The sequence below is a fragment of the Rattus norvegicus genome, chromosome 6 (assembly GCF_021556685.1).
Source record: "Rattus norvegicus strain SHRSP/BbbUtx chromosome 6, alternate assembly SHRSP_T2T, whole genome shotgun sequence".
In the NCBI taxonomy this organism is placed as follows: Eukaryota; Metazoa; Chordata; class Mammalia; order Rodentia; family Muridae; genus Rattus; species Rattus norvegicus.
In genome coordinates this window covers 33,772,350-33,786,846 of record NC_141539.1, presented here as the reverse complement: position 1 = coordinate 33,786,846, position 14,497 = coordinate 33,772,350, and the positions used below count along the sequence as shown (strand labels likewise).

At 43.5% G+C, this 14,497-nt stretch overlaps 1 protein-coding gene and 1 long non-coding RNA gene across 3 annotated transcripts in view; one reads left to right on the top strand and one right to left on the bottom strand.

Annotated features, from left to right (window-relative positions):
* Itsn2 (intersectin 2) overlaps positions 1 to 14,497 on the bottom strand; it is a 251,290-nt gene that overhangs the window by 180,488 nt on the left and 56,305 nt on the right. The window lies entirely within an intron of this gene.
* Positions 4,858 to 9,240, top strand: LOC148005127 (uncharacterized). 2 transcript variants are annotated; one of them, XR_015622886.1, is made up of 4 exons: positions 4,884 to 5,119; positions 5,652 to 5,787; positions 5,935 to 6,828; positions 8,706 to 9,240. It is a non-coding gene; the product is annotated as an uncharacterized LOC148005127 (long non-coding RNA). The 2 variants fall into 2 exon arrangements; XR_015622887.1 differs by lacking the exon at positions 8,706 to 9,240 and having other exon boundaries at positions 4,858 to 5,119; positions 5,532 to 5,787; positions 5,935 to 7,110.

Genomic DNA, 14,497 nt, shown 5'->3' with positions numbered 1-14,497 from the left:
CGGGCTCAGGATGCAGACCTGCAGGTGTAAGCTGCCTTGTTTACAAAGGTACCAAGGCGGCCCAGATAGCAATGGGGCTGAACTAACAGGCTGGACATCTAGGAGAAAAATAACCATGGCTTCCTGCACTACTCTACACACTGATGCTAATCCGACATTACAGAACTAAATGCGAAGGTTAAATGGATAGCATGTTTTCTACAATGAGAGAATTTTTACAATGGGAGGTAGCAGTAGTTTCTTAAACAGGCTGCAGAAGTTATGGAATATTCATATATATGGGAAAGGGTGTCTCTTCAGAATATAGAAAGACCCTTCATTTCAGAAAGGAAAAGATAGACAATAATTAAAATACTGTAAGCTTTGCACATCACACACACACACACACACACACACACACACACAAATAAAAGTAACATGATTCACACACAAAGGCTGAGTGAGGGCAACCCTGGATGATGTCTAAACATCGGGGAAATGCAAGCATAAATTACAGCAAGGCCACAGTGAGCTGAGCCCCTCAGAACAGGGAAAATTAGAAGGATTAGGAATTCCAAGCAGGCACAAACTGTGAGGAATAATTTCTAGTCTAGACTCTACAACCCTACCCCCTCCTCCAAGATTTCAACATGGAGCCCAGGATAGCCTCAAAACCCATGCCTATCTGGCCTCAGACTCCCCAGAGGTCAGATTACAGGTATGTGAAACTCTGTCCTGTTATGCTTGAAAACGTCTCAATGGTGTCAAAACTAAAGACACATACTATATGACCTAAAGAACTGATCCTAAAATCTCAATGGCATTCTTCACAGAAGTAGCAAAAACAACCCTAGAATTCATATGGAAGCACCAAGGCCCCAAACAGACCAAGCAATCGGGAAGAAAGAATGTTGCTGGAGGAACACTTGGTCTCAAACCACACTGCAGAGCTACAGTAACAAAACAGCATGGCACTGTCCTAAAGCAGCTGTGTAGACTGAGTAGAACAGAGCACTCAGAAACAAGTTATACCTTATTGTCAAACAGGCACCAGAGAAGAAACAGTCTCTCTGACAAATGGTGCTAGGACAACTGGATTTCCACACGTTGGAGAATGAGCTATGAAACTAGATCACATACACCAACAATCTGAAAACGCTGTAGGAAAATACGAAGAAAACACTTCAAGATCTAAGTATATGCAAGGGTTTTCTGAACAGTACACTGACAATGCAGGAAATAATTTCAAGAGTTAACAAATGGGATTACATGAAATTAAAAAGTCCCCACTTTTTAATTGGAGAGATGACTAATATCTATTGGAGAGTGGTTAAGATCAACAGCTGTTCTTCCACAGGATCTGGGTTGATTTCCGTCACCCGTATGGTGACCCATAATCATCTGTAACTCCATTTCCTGGTGATCTGACACCCTCTTTAAACATGTGGTAAACAGACATATGTTCAGGCAACGCATCCACACCAATAAAATAAAAATAAATATTTTTTAAAGTGCTCTCTACAGGCTTGAGGACCTGAGTTTGAATCCCCAGCACCCGTCAAACCTGTGTGAGGCTATGTGTGTGCCTGTATTGCCAGAGCTACCGAGGAGGTGGAGACAAAAGGCTTTGGGGGTGGGGAGGTTAGTGGGTTGCCACCCTAGTGAGAGAAGTTTAAGAGTAGACCAGTCCTACAAAAAAAGAAAAAAAAAAAAAAAGAGTAGACCAGTCTTTTTTTTTTTTTTTTTTTTTTTTTGGTTCTTTTTTTTTTTTCGGAGCTGGGGACCGAACCCAGGGCCTTGCGCTTCCTAGGCAAGCGCTCTACCACTGAGCTAAATCCCCAGCCCCAAGAGTAGACCAGTCTTAAGAGTAGAACACTTGCTGGGTGGTGGTGGTGCATGCCTTTAATCTTAGCAATCTAGAAGCAGAAGCAGGCAGATCTCTGTGAGTTTGAGACCAGCCTGCTCTACAGAGTGAGTTCCAGGACAGCCAGGGCTACACAGAGGATCACTGTCTGGAAAAACCAAATACAAATGAATAAATAAATAAGTAAACAGTAGACACCTTCTTCATCCTTCACATGTACAGGGATGAACCTGTCCACCTGCACATTTATGTGCATATAAACCACACAATACACTATAAAACATGCACTATAAGAGCACTCATACCACAAAAAATAAAAATCAAAGAAATCAAAACACTTCTGCATAGCAAAGTAAACAGATCCCAAAGTGAAGAGATAGCTCATGAAACAAATATATATATAAACATATATATATATCTTTGCCAACTACACATCTAAGGTTTGGGGTATATAAAGAACTGTAAAAATTAAACAGCACAAAAACAAATCAACTCAATCAGTGCATGGGCTTATGAACTAAATAGACAGTAAAAGAAGGGGTGTGTGTGTGTGTGTGTGTGTGTGTGTGTGTGTGTGTGAGAGAGAGAGAGAGAGAGAGAGAGAGAGAGAGAGAGAGAGAAAGAGAGAGAAATATTTTAAAAAGTGTTCAACAACCTTAACCAGCAGGGAAATGCAAATGAAAACTACTTGGAGATTCTATTTGATCCCCGTCAGAATGGCTGTTCTCCAATAAAACAAAATGCCAACAAATGCCAGGGAGGATGTGGAGGAAGACGAGCCCTTAATTACCACAGGTGGGAATATTAACTTGTGTAGCCACTGTGGAAGCCCTTATAGAAATTCCTTTAAAAACAAAATAGAACGACTGTGCCACTAGCTACTAGCACTTGGATATACACCTAAAGGGCTCTAACTGAGCGCACCACAGAGATATTCACGCATCCTTGTGTCTAACTGCACTACTTATGACAGCCAGGAACTGGAGCAGCTGAGCTGTACAGCAACAAATGAATGGATAAAGAAATAATGGTACACACGTACAGTGGAATTTTACTAAGCCACAAAAAATGAAGTCATGGCATTTATAACAAAATGGATGTGTCTTAGTCAGGTTTTCTATTCCTGCATAGAACATCATAGCAAGAAGCAAGTTGAGGGGGAAAGGGTTTATTCAGCTTACATCTCCATATTGCTGATCATCACCAAAGGAAGTCAGGACAGGAACTCCACATAGGGCAGGAACTTGGAGGCAGGAACTGATGCAGAGGCCATGGAGGGATGCTGCTTACTGGCTTGCTCCCCTTGGCTTGCTCAGTTTGCTCTCTTGTAGAACCCAGGACTACCAGCCCAGGGATGGTGCCACCCACAATAGGTTGGTCCCTGTCCCTTTGATCACTAATTGAGAAAATACCTTACAGCTGGATCTCATGGAGGCATTTTCTCAAGGGAGGCTCCTTTCTCCATAAGTCCAGCTTGTGTCAAGTTGACACACAAAACCAGCCCATACCAGATGCAACTTCAAATCTCTTATTACCAGACCCAAACATGGTATCACATATTTTCTCATATGCAGAATTTAGATTTAAAATTATGTGTGTGTGTGTGTGTGTGTGTGTGTCTATTTACATAGGTGTACATAGATCATTAAATTAGACAGGGAATCTTGGGAAGGGAGGAAGAGATCTTAGTGGAGGAGGGAAATAGTAATGAAATAAATTCTTTAAAAAGCAGAAGTTGGGAAGGAAGAGAACCAGCTAGAGGAGAAGGCAGTGGGGGAAGGGGACAACCAAGAACAAATTATAAAGATGTATGCATGAAGGTGCTGTGATGAGACCCATTATGTTGCATGCTAACCTAAACAAATAAAACTACTCCTCCATACATTTCCAGCAGAAATGAATTCATACATCTACCAAACGATAACCTGGCTATGTGGGAGCACGGAGGAACTTTCTTGGGTGTGGATCTGTCCCATATCTGTGTCTGAGGGCTGGTTACATGGGTGTGGTTACTTCAAGAAACCACCACAGTATAAATTTAAGGCTTTCTTGTACACCACTCTTCCCCAAAGGGGGTGGGGTGGGGAATGGCAGTTCACTGCGTGCCTTCTGTTGCCTTGACATTCTTTTCTCCGTGAAACTTTTCATCTCTGCTTTGAGAGCATTTAGATAGGGATGGGTTTTCTTTAGTGCCCAGAGCTCCCAGAGACCAATCTTGGTCATGATTTTCACCCGTTTTGTGGTAAGACCCTTCTGTGTGCTGTCTGCTACTCACTCCTGCCCCATCGACTTGAGTCCTTTTTGCAAGGATCCTTGCAGTTTTCTTTTCAGTTCTCTCTCGGCTTTGAATGAGGACACCTTTTCCTGCAGGGCTGACACACTCTCATTTCCAGTGGACAGCGTCTGAATTATACTCTCTTCAAGAGGCGCCATTCGCACAGAATGGCATCCTGAATAGTGTGTCCTGGGGACGTGCTGCCTAGACAATGGTTGGCTGGAATACTTGTGGGGAAGGCCTCAGAGTAGTAAGCCCCACCTCTTCCCACCCCCACCCCACCCCTACAGGGGTTCCTACATGTGCTTGTGTGTGCTGGTTCAGTCTTTCCTTCTCTGCAGAGAAGAAGGTCTACACTGTGGGGCTGCTCATCAATGACAGCTCTTCCAATACCCATGGCCCAGTAGCAAGGCAGAGAGCGGGTCTAGGAGAGTCTTCCCTTTCTCCATTACTCCTGCCTCTCTTTAACTTGCAAAGGAGCCCAAGAGAGCTTAGATAGTTGAACTGTACAAAACCTTTAATTTTCTAAAATTATATTTGGTGTGTGTGTGTGTGTGTGTGTGTGTGTGTGTGTGTGTGTGTGTGTGTGTCAGGGCTGCATGGATATATGGAGGGAATTACTCCTCTTCTCCCGCCTGTGGGTCCTGGGGATGGAACGTAGGTCATCAGGTTTGGCAACTTGAGTCCTTGTGGAGCTACCTTGCTGGTCCATAAAGCCTTGTTCTAAGCAAGGTATTTCATTTTGCATCTTGGCATCACAAGAGTGCATATTGTGTGTGTGTGTGTGTGTGTGTGTGTGTGTGTGTGTGTGTGTGTGTTGACTCTGAGCTATGCATGCTTTATGTAATCTCCAACACTCTGTCTGAATTTCTTTCTTATCCTAATAAGGATCACCCCTTCAGAAGATAGCCTTCCTTCATGCACAGGGAGGCTCAGGATGAAGGCAGCTTAGCCATTTGGTCAAGATATGGTCTCCTTTTCTCCTTCCGTTCGGATGACATGTGAGTACTTATTTTGCTCTCACATACATACTGCAGTTGTCCACAGTTCAATTCATGTATGTGTAAGTGTATCTGTAGACTGAATTTCCAGCGCTGGGATGCCAGTTGAGAGTCTGTGTAATTGTAACTTGTCTTTTACAAGTTCCAAGTTATACTTTCACCAGTAAGCATACCCATCTCCCCAGCTCTTGCCAGCACCATGGTTTGGCCTACATTTTGGTCTGTAGCATTCTAAGATGTTAAAAAATGGAATGTCAGCATAGTATTTGAAAACCCACATTTTTTCCTTTGCATATGTTAAAGAGTTGCTTGTCTTAGTATTTTCCCTCTGTTTCCTTTCCATAAACCGTTTCTCCGTTGGCCTATTTCTCTATGGGGTCATTTTGGTCATTATTACCTTATTGATTTGCAGGATCTTTTTATATCAGGACATCAGCCATTTGTGATATGAATTGGCAAATATTTTGTCATTGGCCTTTTGACTTTGCTCAGAATGGTTACTGTTCTGTTGTGGTTTCTCTGTTTTTATGAGGAAAAGATCTGTATATTGCAAAGAGGTCGTTATGGTCATTGTTCATGGCAAAATTGGGAACAGAATGAATTCCTCAACATCTTCAGCACAGCATAAAGACCAGCTTGTATTGGAAAAGCCTACCAGCTTGGGTCAGGTAGGAAGAGAAAGGGGAGTAGTCTCATTTTCTCATCCCACACAGGCTCATACCAGGACGCAGGCAGTCGGCTGGGTATGGGGTGGGTGTGGGCTTAGTGGGTGAGTCCTCTCTTCTCCCCATTCTCTTCTTTTTTTTTTTTTACAGCATGGCTATAAAACAATCCGTGGGAGGATAATCAAACTACCTGTACCATGAAGTCTCCGTGTGGCTTTTATGATTATAACTATTTACAGGAATTGTCAAGGAACGTCAGCCACTCAGAATTTGGGGGACTTTGGTACCAGAAAGAAGTTGCATAATCAAAACTGAAGAAGATAATATGTGTGCAAATCTTACTCCTTCATGGCCAGAGGTCCAACAAATTTTATTTAAAGGAAATAAATCCGATAGCAGCGGTATAATGCACTTGGTAGTACTAGAGAAAACTGACTGGTGTAACCCCCAAAATGGGGCTGGGTTCTTGGTCTCCACAGTAAAATCTATACTAACTCCTCCATAACGTGTTCTCAGGGACTGAGGGAGTTCATTAAATAGCTCATGGAGGCGCAGGAGCTGGAGGAACAGGCTCCAGGCTGCGCTTCTGGTAACCTCTCAGACCCACACCGTGGAACTGGCCCGGCGAGTAGTTTCCTCTAAGCTAGGAGGTGCCACCTCCCACTGCAGCTATGTCTACCCAGGCTGCTCTGCTCCCACACCGTTGCCAGTTCTCTCTTTAGTCTAACTCCTAGCTGGTATCCCTGCCTTGGCCTCCAGCCCAGCACCTCCTGTTGGGTGCTTCTGTCTGCCTGCTGAGTTGGGCTTCTCAGACAGTGTTAGGTCTCACGTGGGAGGCTCTGTGTCCCGGTCAGCCAACCCCTTTGTCCTTTGGACACACAAAGCCAACTTGAAATGGTCAAAACCGTGAATGGTAGGAGCTTGTCCAAAAGCTGAAGACTCACAGAGGCAACTGGTACAGCATTCATGATTTCACCGGCACAGCTTCTCTAGCAGTCGCTCCCCTGCCCAGGTCCTCTCCAAACCACCCCACACACGAAGGAGGTCAGTGAACCAGATAGTGTGCTAAGGGGAAGGGACACAAAGATAAACAGGGAGGGATGAAAAAGTGTGTCTCTCAGAAGTGAGCAGATTGTTGTCAGACATTGATCTGGGGCTGCAGAGATAACAAGATTTTTAAAAAAAGGAAAAGAAAAAGAAAACGCAAGTGAGAAGCTGGAGAGATGCTCAGTGGTTAAGAGTGAGCATTGTGGGGTTGGGGATTTAGCTCAGTGGTAGAGTGCTTACCTAGGAAGCGCAAGGCCCTGGGTTCGGTCCCCAGCTCCGAAAAAAAGAACCAAAAAAAAAAAAAAAAAAAAGTGAGCAGTGTTTGGCAGGGGTCCTAGGTATGGCTCCTAACACCCATGTTTGGTGGCTCACAACCTCCTGTAACTTCAGTTCTAGGTGATGCAGTGTGGCCTCTGGACAACTTCACTCATGTACACACACACACACACACACACACACACACACACACACACACACACAAATCTAAAAAAATAGCAGATGAGAAAGCAACTTAGATTGTTGCCTGCCTAGGCGAGCTAGACATTTATGATAGAAGAACCTAGGCTCATGTCAGAAGCCACAGAAGAGGGTGCTGGGAGGCTGAGGGTGGGGAAGACGGTTCTGAAATGCCAGGTTGCACTGCACAGTATGGTAAACTGTGGTCACATGGGTTCTTGAAATACGGCTAGTGGCACATATTGAAATGACAGTATTTTTAATATGTTCGGTTAAATTAAATGTATCATTGAAATTAATTCCACCTGTTACATTTTTACCTTTTAATGTGCTATCAGAGAAGGTAAAAATTTCATACGTGAAATATATTGAATTTCCATTGAACATTGCTGAGTTAGACAGTTGAGAGGATCAAAGGCTAGCACTCGCAGTATCTTAAATCATTTACAATTTAATAGTGTCGAATATATTTTTGCACATGTGGGACAGCTGTTTGATGTTAGTCAAACCAAAAGGTAGGCCCCGGTTGATTTCTGCTGTCAAACTCGTATTCGGATCCCCTGGTGTGCTTGTCCTTTTCCCAAATGTGCACGCCACATTAATGCGCTCTGTGGAGAGAGTATTTATAGTCATCAAATTCTTAACATGTCGGTGATGAATTTCTGCTCCAATTTTTTTTTTGTAGTTGAAAAATCAAATCATAGCATGTGTTTCATTTGTGAGCCACATGCCTAGGGAAGTAATTATGGCAAACCTAGGGGGATGACCTACTCTAGCTGACACGGATCCAGTTTATGGCTCTGTGTATGGCTGGCTAATAAAGCATTGTTCTCCCAACAAACCCACCGTGCTACATACCGGCCACCAACCTTACATGTGTCTTCCAGGATGACTCTGGTGTGTGCAACTTGCAGTGTGAGTTTTTAGTCTTTTGGAAACGGAAAAGAGGAACTCGATAAATGTCAATTTTGAGGGACTTTGGAGGCATGATATACAGCTGCAAGAAAACAGAACTATAGAAAAGTTTTGGGAAATCTGCCACCTGTGTCAATGTGTTTGTAGAAAGAAGCTAGATTAAATTTCTTCAGGAGTGGAAGCAGCCGAGTCTCAGTGCTACTTGTCTGGTATAGGTGTTATAACGTTAAAAGGGGGATTAAAACTTGACATCACGGAGGGGGGAAAAAAAACTATCGTCCCCTGTGGTTTTCATTCAATAAATAATTATCGAATGGCCCTTAAAAGAGTAATTCAGTTTCACTTTGCATCTGTGCTTTGCACACGCCCATTTGCTTAAATGTCAGCTTCCTCAGAAAATGATTTTCCCCAGTGGAGAAAAACTTAGAATGGAATTGGAAGACCTGGATTCTCGATTTTCAGACTTCTGTTTGACGTTGAATATGTCGCCATATGTCTCTTAGGCTCCGTGCGTTTTGAGTAAGTCATCTATGGAAGCCTGGCAGGCCTGTGGACCAGTGCATGCATTTAGGAGAACAAACCAGCCTGTCCAAAGAGCAACGGGCTCAAGCAGCAGCTCATCACGGGCCTACAAGACCAACTCTGTGAAGAGACAGTTTACATCCTTGTGAGAACTGGTAGCTGAAATATGAAGGGTATTTTTGAATTTTATTTGAGTCATGTACACACACATGTGTATGGAGGCCAGGGTGTCTTGCTCTGTCTCTCCATATTTTTCGAGTCAGGGCCTCTCAACGATCCTGCAGATTGTTGTTGATTGAGCTTGACAGTCTAGCAAGCGCTGGGATCACACGGGCCTCGTTTTTTGTTTTTGTTTTTTTTTTGTTTTTTGTTTGTTTGTTTGTTTTTCATTTTATTTGTTTTTTTAAGCCATTAAATTTGAATTATTTTTTCCCTTAATTTTCTTGGTTCTTTTTTTTTTTTTTTTTTTTTTTTTTTCGGAGCTGGGGACCGAACCCAGGGCCTTGTGCTTCCTAGGTAAGCGCTCTACCACTGAGCTAAATCCCCAGCCCCTCCCTTAATTTTCGAGATTATAGTTTAATCACATCTCTCCCTCCCCTCTCCCCTCCAAACCCTCTTAGATATTCTTTCCCACTTCCATTCAATGCACAGCTCCTTTCTCCCCCACTTATTATCACATGCATTTGCTCCTAAATGTAACCTGTTGAGTCCATACAGTGTTACTTGTATGTATGTTTCCATGGCTAATGCCTGGCACTGGACAACATATTGATGTGCTCTTCCTTGGGGAAGAGCACCTCTTCTGCTCCCAGCTTCCCTCGGTTCTTTGTGTAGGCTTGAGCATGCCTGACTTCTTCACATGGATGCAAAGCATCCACTCTTATGCACAGCGAGCATGTCTCTGACTGAGCTATCCCCCCAGTCCAACGTGACTTGTCTTTATCACAAAATACTCTTCCGCAGCTAGGTGTGATGAGTTAGAGACATAAGAACAATATGGGCGACCGCTTAAGACAGCCTTAGTCAGATGTAGTGGTGCATGCTGGCTACCCCCAGCACTTGGAAGGCTGAGGCACAGAGATCATGAATGGTAAGTCGGGTTGGCTACATAGTGAGTCTCACAAACAAATGCATAGCCTTGGTTGAATAATGGAGGCACCAATCAGTGCCACACTAGACAATAAAAATCACAGTCATGAAGATAACCCACGTATTCCTCAAATACAACTCTGTCTAAAGGCGACTGCTGAACATACTGGAAAAGAGACCTGTGCAGGTGAAGTTCCGTAACAGCAGTGATGTGAAATAACGGGGCGTCATCCAGACCCAATAATGAGAAAGTAGCAAAAGTGCCTCCAGCCTCAGCAGCAGCCAAACCCGACACCCCTCATCGCCAGCCCTAGCTGGGATTGTTTCATGCACCACCGGGCTTCTTCTCAAGCGTCGAACCTCTCTCACGGGCTTCTTAGCAGGCCGTGCTGTGGGGGCTTCATAGGATTCCCTGTGCTCTGCCCAGAGGTACTGGTGATGAGGCTTAAAGTTCTTGTGTAGTTTGCAAATATCTGTTTGTGTTTTAGGTTTTCCTAGTTTAAAATGTGAATTGTGGGGGCTGGGGATTTAGCTCAGTGGTAGAGTGCTTACCTAGGAAGCGCAAGGCCCTGGGTTCGGTCCCCAGCTCCGGAAAAAAAAAAAAAAAGAACTAAAATGTGAATAGTGTGAATTTTGTGTTAAATGTGAATATGGCAAAATTTAAAACGCCATGAAAATTGTTATTTCTTGCAAAGGAGTCTAACTGTTCTGCCAATGTTGACACATTTTGCCTCTCTCTCTCTCTCTCTCTCTCTCTCTCTCTCTCTCTCACACACACACACACACACACACACACACACACACACACAGAGACAGAGACAGAGACAGAGACAGAAAGAGATAATGATAAGGATCATCTAAACCTCGTATTATTTTCAAATCTACTTTTTAGGTTACCTTGTTGTTGCTCAAGTCTCCAGCCTCTGTCCTTCTCTAATTCTCTTCTTTCTACATTTCCCAGAGTTTCAGGCACTCGTGCCTTCTTTTGAGTTCTTCAGTCCATGTGATATATCATCCCTTGGGGCCTTTACACATAAATGCCACATCCTTAGAGAATCTTTCCCTAACCACTCTGCTTACTAGAAATCTGAAGACTCGCTATCTGTTATGGTTTAAACTTGAAATGTTTTCCATGGGCTCACATTTTGAGTTTTGGGTTCCTAACTATAGAGTTATGGGAATGGAGCTCCTGAGCCTATAGGAAGTGAGGCTTAGATGGCAGAGGTAGGTCATTAGGGACCAGCCTTCCATAAGGCCGCTTCCTAGTCTCCCACCATGTGAAGGGTTGCATCTTCACACTTCTGCTGCCACGAATGGATTTGCGTCACCATGCATTCTCTGCTGTGATGGACTAAACCCTCTGAGCTGGAGCCAAAGCAAATCTTCCTTAAGTTATTTATGTCAGGTATTTTGGTCACAGGTTGGCAAAAGAAACCAATAGAGCATGTTGGCAACAAGAGTGTTTTAGTTTCTCTGATTAAGCCTGACCATATGGGTCATATGTCATTGGAAGTGGTTTGCAGGAGGAATGTGGAAGAGCCTGCAGATGTGATCTAGAGGTGCTGCAGGCAGAGCTCGGTGGGCGGATGTGATTGGAGTCTGGGAGACTGGAATGCCAATGGGCACGTGGCTAGTGATGACTATGCTCACGAGGTTTCAGTGGGAAGAAGACTGGACATGTGAGATTCCTCATAACATCTTCCCTTGTAATTTGCTTGCTCTGTGTGTCAGTTCATCTTTCATTCTGCATCTGTTTTTATACCCAGCTATGTGCTCTGAGATAGAAACAACTGTGGTTTAAATTCTTCACAATTTTGATTGCTTAATTTTTATAGTTTCCTAATTTTAATATTCTGTTAGGGTAGGTCTTACTTTCTTTGCTTCATTCATTCATTCTTCCTTCCTTTTCTTTTTTTCCTATTATTTTTATGCTGCATTTGATGACCAGCTCATATTTAGAAAGTACAGTTTTGACAAAGATCAAATTTCTAGATAATGTCATAATAGCTTAAATTCTGCACAACAGAATTTGGACAATTTGGACACAATGTGACGACATCATGTACTTATGATGGTGTCTTACTCAGTGTACATAAGGCTCGGTCCTTTCTATATGAAGAACAATGACTTGACAGACATAAGAGGACTCAGGCCATGGAAACTTGGGTACCCCAATTAATTCACTGAAACAGGTAGAACAGATAGACTGAGGCCTTCGGTCTTAGGACAGATCCTGCGTCCTGCTGACCTTTCCCTACAGTGCCTGGCAGAACATACAATGTATATAGAATACTCAACCAGAGCTTGCTAAATGATGGATTACATTGGGAGAAGAAATTGGAGAAATGAAAAGCAATGAGATCAATTCTCTTACATGACTCATAAATTGGCTCAGAAGATGCCCGACTGAAGAACTCAAAAGAAAAAAAAAATAGAGCAGCATCGTTGACCTAAGTGTGTGGTCACATTTAGCTGTACAAGTGCCACTGCCATCCATCAAGTCACTGTCTCCCAGAGACTCGAGCTGGAGACTTTAAAAGCTCACATGAGTCATCCACTCTATTCCCTTCCTCATCTAAGCAGTCATTAAAACTCCTGCCAGATTTACATCAGCAATATCCTCAGCCCCCATCATCTTATTGTCTAATTTTTAAAGCACGGCTACTGGTCCTCACCCTCTGGCAGTCGATCCTCCCCCCCAACTCATCAGAATAGTCTTCTGTTAACTAATGTATTTAACAAGATGAACTGAGAGGGCTCGAGCAGAAAGCAGTTTGTTCTAGCTTATGGCAGTCCTTTGTGTAGGCGTGTGCACATGTACATGCACATAAGTGCACTGGTGTTTGTACAGTGCACACGTGTATATACAGGTGCACATGTGTATGGAGGCCAGGGGTCAATATCAATTGGCTTTGACCACTCTCTGCCTTGTTTTTTGAGACAGACTCTGTCACTGAACCCAGAGCTCAAGGGTTTGGTTAGGTGGGGTGGGAGGCATCAAGCCCCAGGGATCTGTTTGTCTCCCCAGTGCCAGGACCACAGATGCATAGGGCCACACCCGGCTTTTCACCTGGAGGCTGGAGATCTGAATTCTTGTTTGTGTAATGGGCACTTTACCAATTGAACACATCTCTCTGGCTCCCTTAAAGTGCTCTTTCAAATCTTTCCTCCTACTTTCAGTTTTCTGATTATCTTCAGGTATTAAAACATTCAATCTGATCTAATGCCAGACATTCTTATCTAGATGAAGTGACTTTCCTCTGTTAGTGTGGACCATATCCAGACTCCCAGACATGCTGAAGGAGGGCACGGTCATTCTCTTCTCTCTGTTTCACCTCCTCTGCTATAGATGGGCCAGGACTGAAAGAACCAGGGAACGAGAGATGGCTCTTGCCATGGTAATCCCAGAGCCTTTGGTGAATAGAGGAATCTATAGCTGTCTTTCTAGTTTTAAGGACCTAAAGACCTTTCCTTCTTTGAGCTTCCCTTCATAGCAGTCCTTGTGTGGACAACGGTCGCTTTAGTCAGACTCAAATTTCTCAGTATCTGGACCAGTCTCACAGAGTGTTTTCCTGTGCTGGAATCATCTAGAAGGGCCTCTTAGGGTCCATAATATGGCTGAGGTCCATCTCTCTTCTACATAGCTACCTGCTATAAGCTGCCCTATGGATTTTGTGAGTGCCATGTGTCCTGTAGGGACCCCCAGACTTTGCTCTCCTGCCTGAGACATCTCCAGCCACCTTTTCCACGGCAGACATTTTTTTTCTGGTCAAGTCCAAAGGCATTGGCTAGGTCCCTTGCTTAACTTTTCTCTCACGATGCCTGGAGCTCTGGGCAGGTCTGATCATGGCAGTGCTGGCTCTCGGCTGCTCTGGAGGTCCTGCCTAGGCAGTCTTGTACCCCATTTAGGATGTTGAGGTGGGGGTGGAGGAGGACACTCACTTCAATCTATTGTTTTCAGCTTTGGAGCTTGGGCCAAAACTCCCAAGAAAGGAAGAGGCCTATTTTAACACGCTGCTGCATTCCTTTAAAAACATCAGATACTGTTTTTGTTTTAATTAACCGTTCCAAGTTTACAATGTTTGATTTTTTTTTTTTTTGAAGTTCAGACTCAGAACAGACATCTGAAGTGGATCAGTGGACCTTGATCATTTCACGAATTGAGAAATAAAAGCCCGGGGAAGTTAATTAACTTGGAGAAGATCACACACCTTATCGTGACTGGACAGGGCTTGATCTGAAGTCTTTGACCTTTAAATCTCATGCTTTTCCTACCACATTATCCTGCCTACAATGCTTTTCCTTAAAGGAGACCAGATATGTCTGCTCCTGAAGTAAAGCTACTAGGGATGCTTACTGACTATCAAAACATCTCTGAATTGAATGAGGTGATTGTGAATGATTTTTATTTGGAGTTTTATCTATATTTCACACACTTCTATGGTCAAACATTTATTATTAAAAAAAAAAACCAAAATATTTAGAGTCATTCTTTTGGGCTGGGTTCATGGCTCAATGGTTAAAGCGTTTGCCAAGCAAGCATAAGGGAGAACCAGAGTTCAAATTCCCAAAACCCTATATGCTATGTCAGGTGGGCATAGTAGCCCATAACTTATTGCAGCTTTGGAAGATGGAGTCAGGGGACCCCAGGGTAAGTTGGCCATCGAGACTAGCCCTATCAATG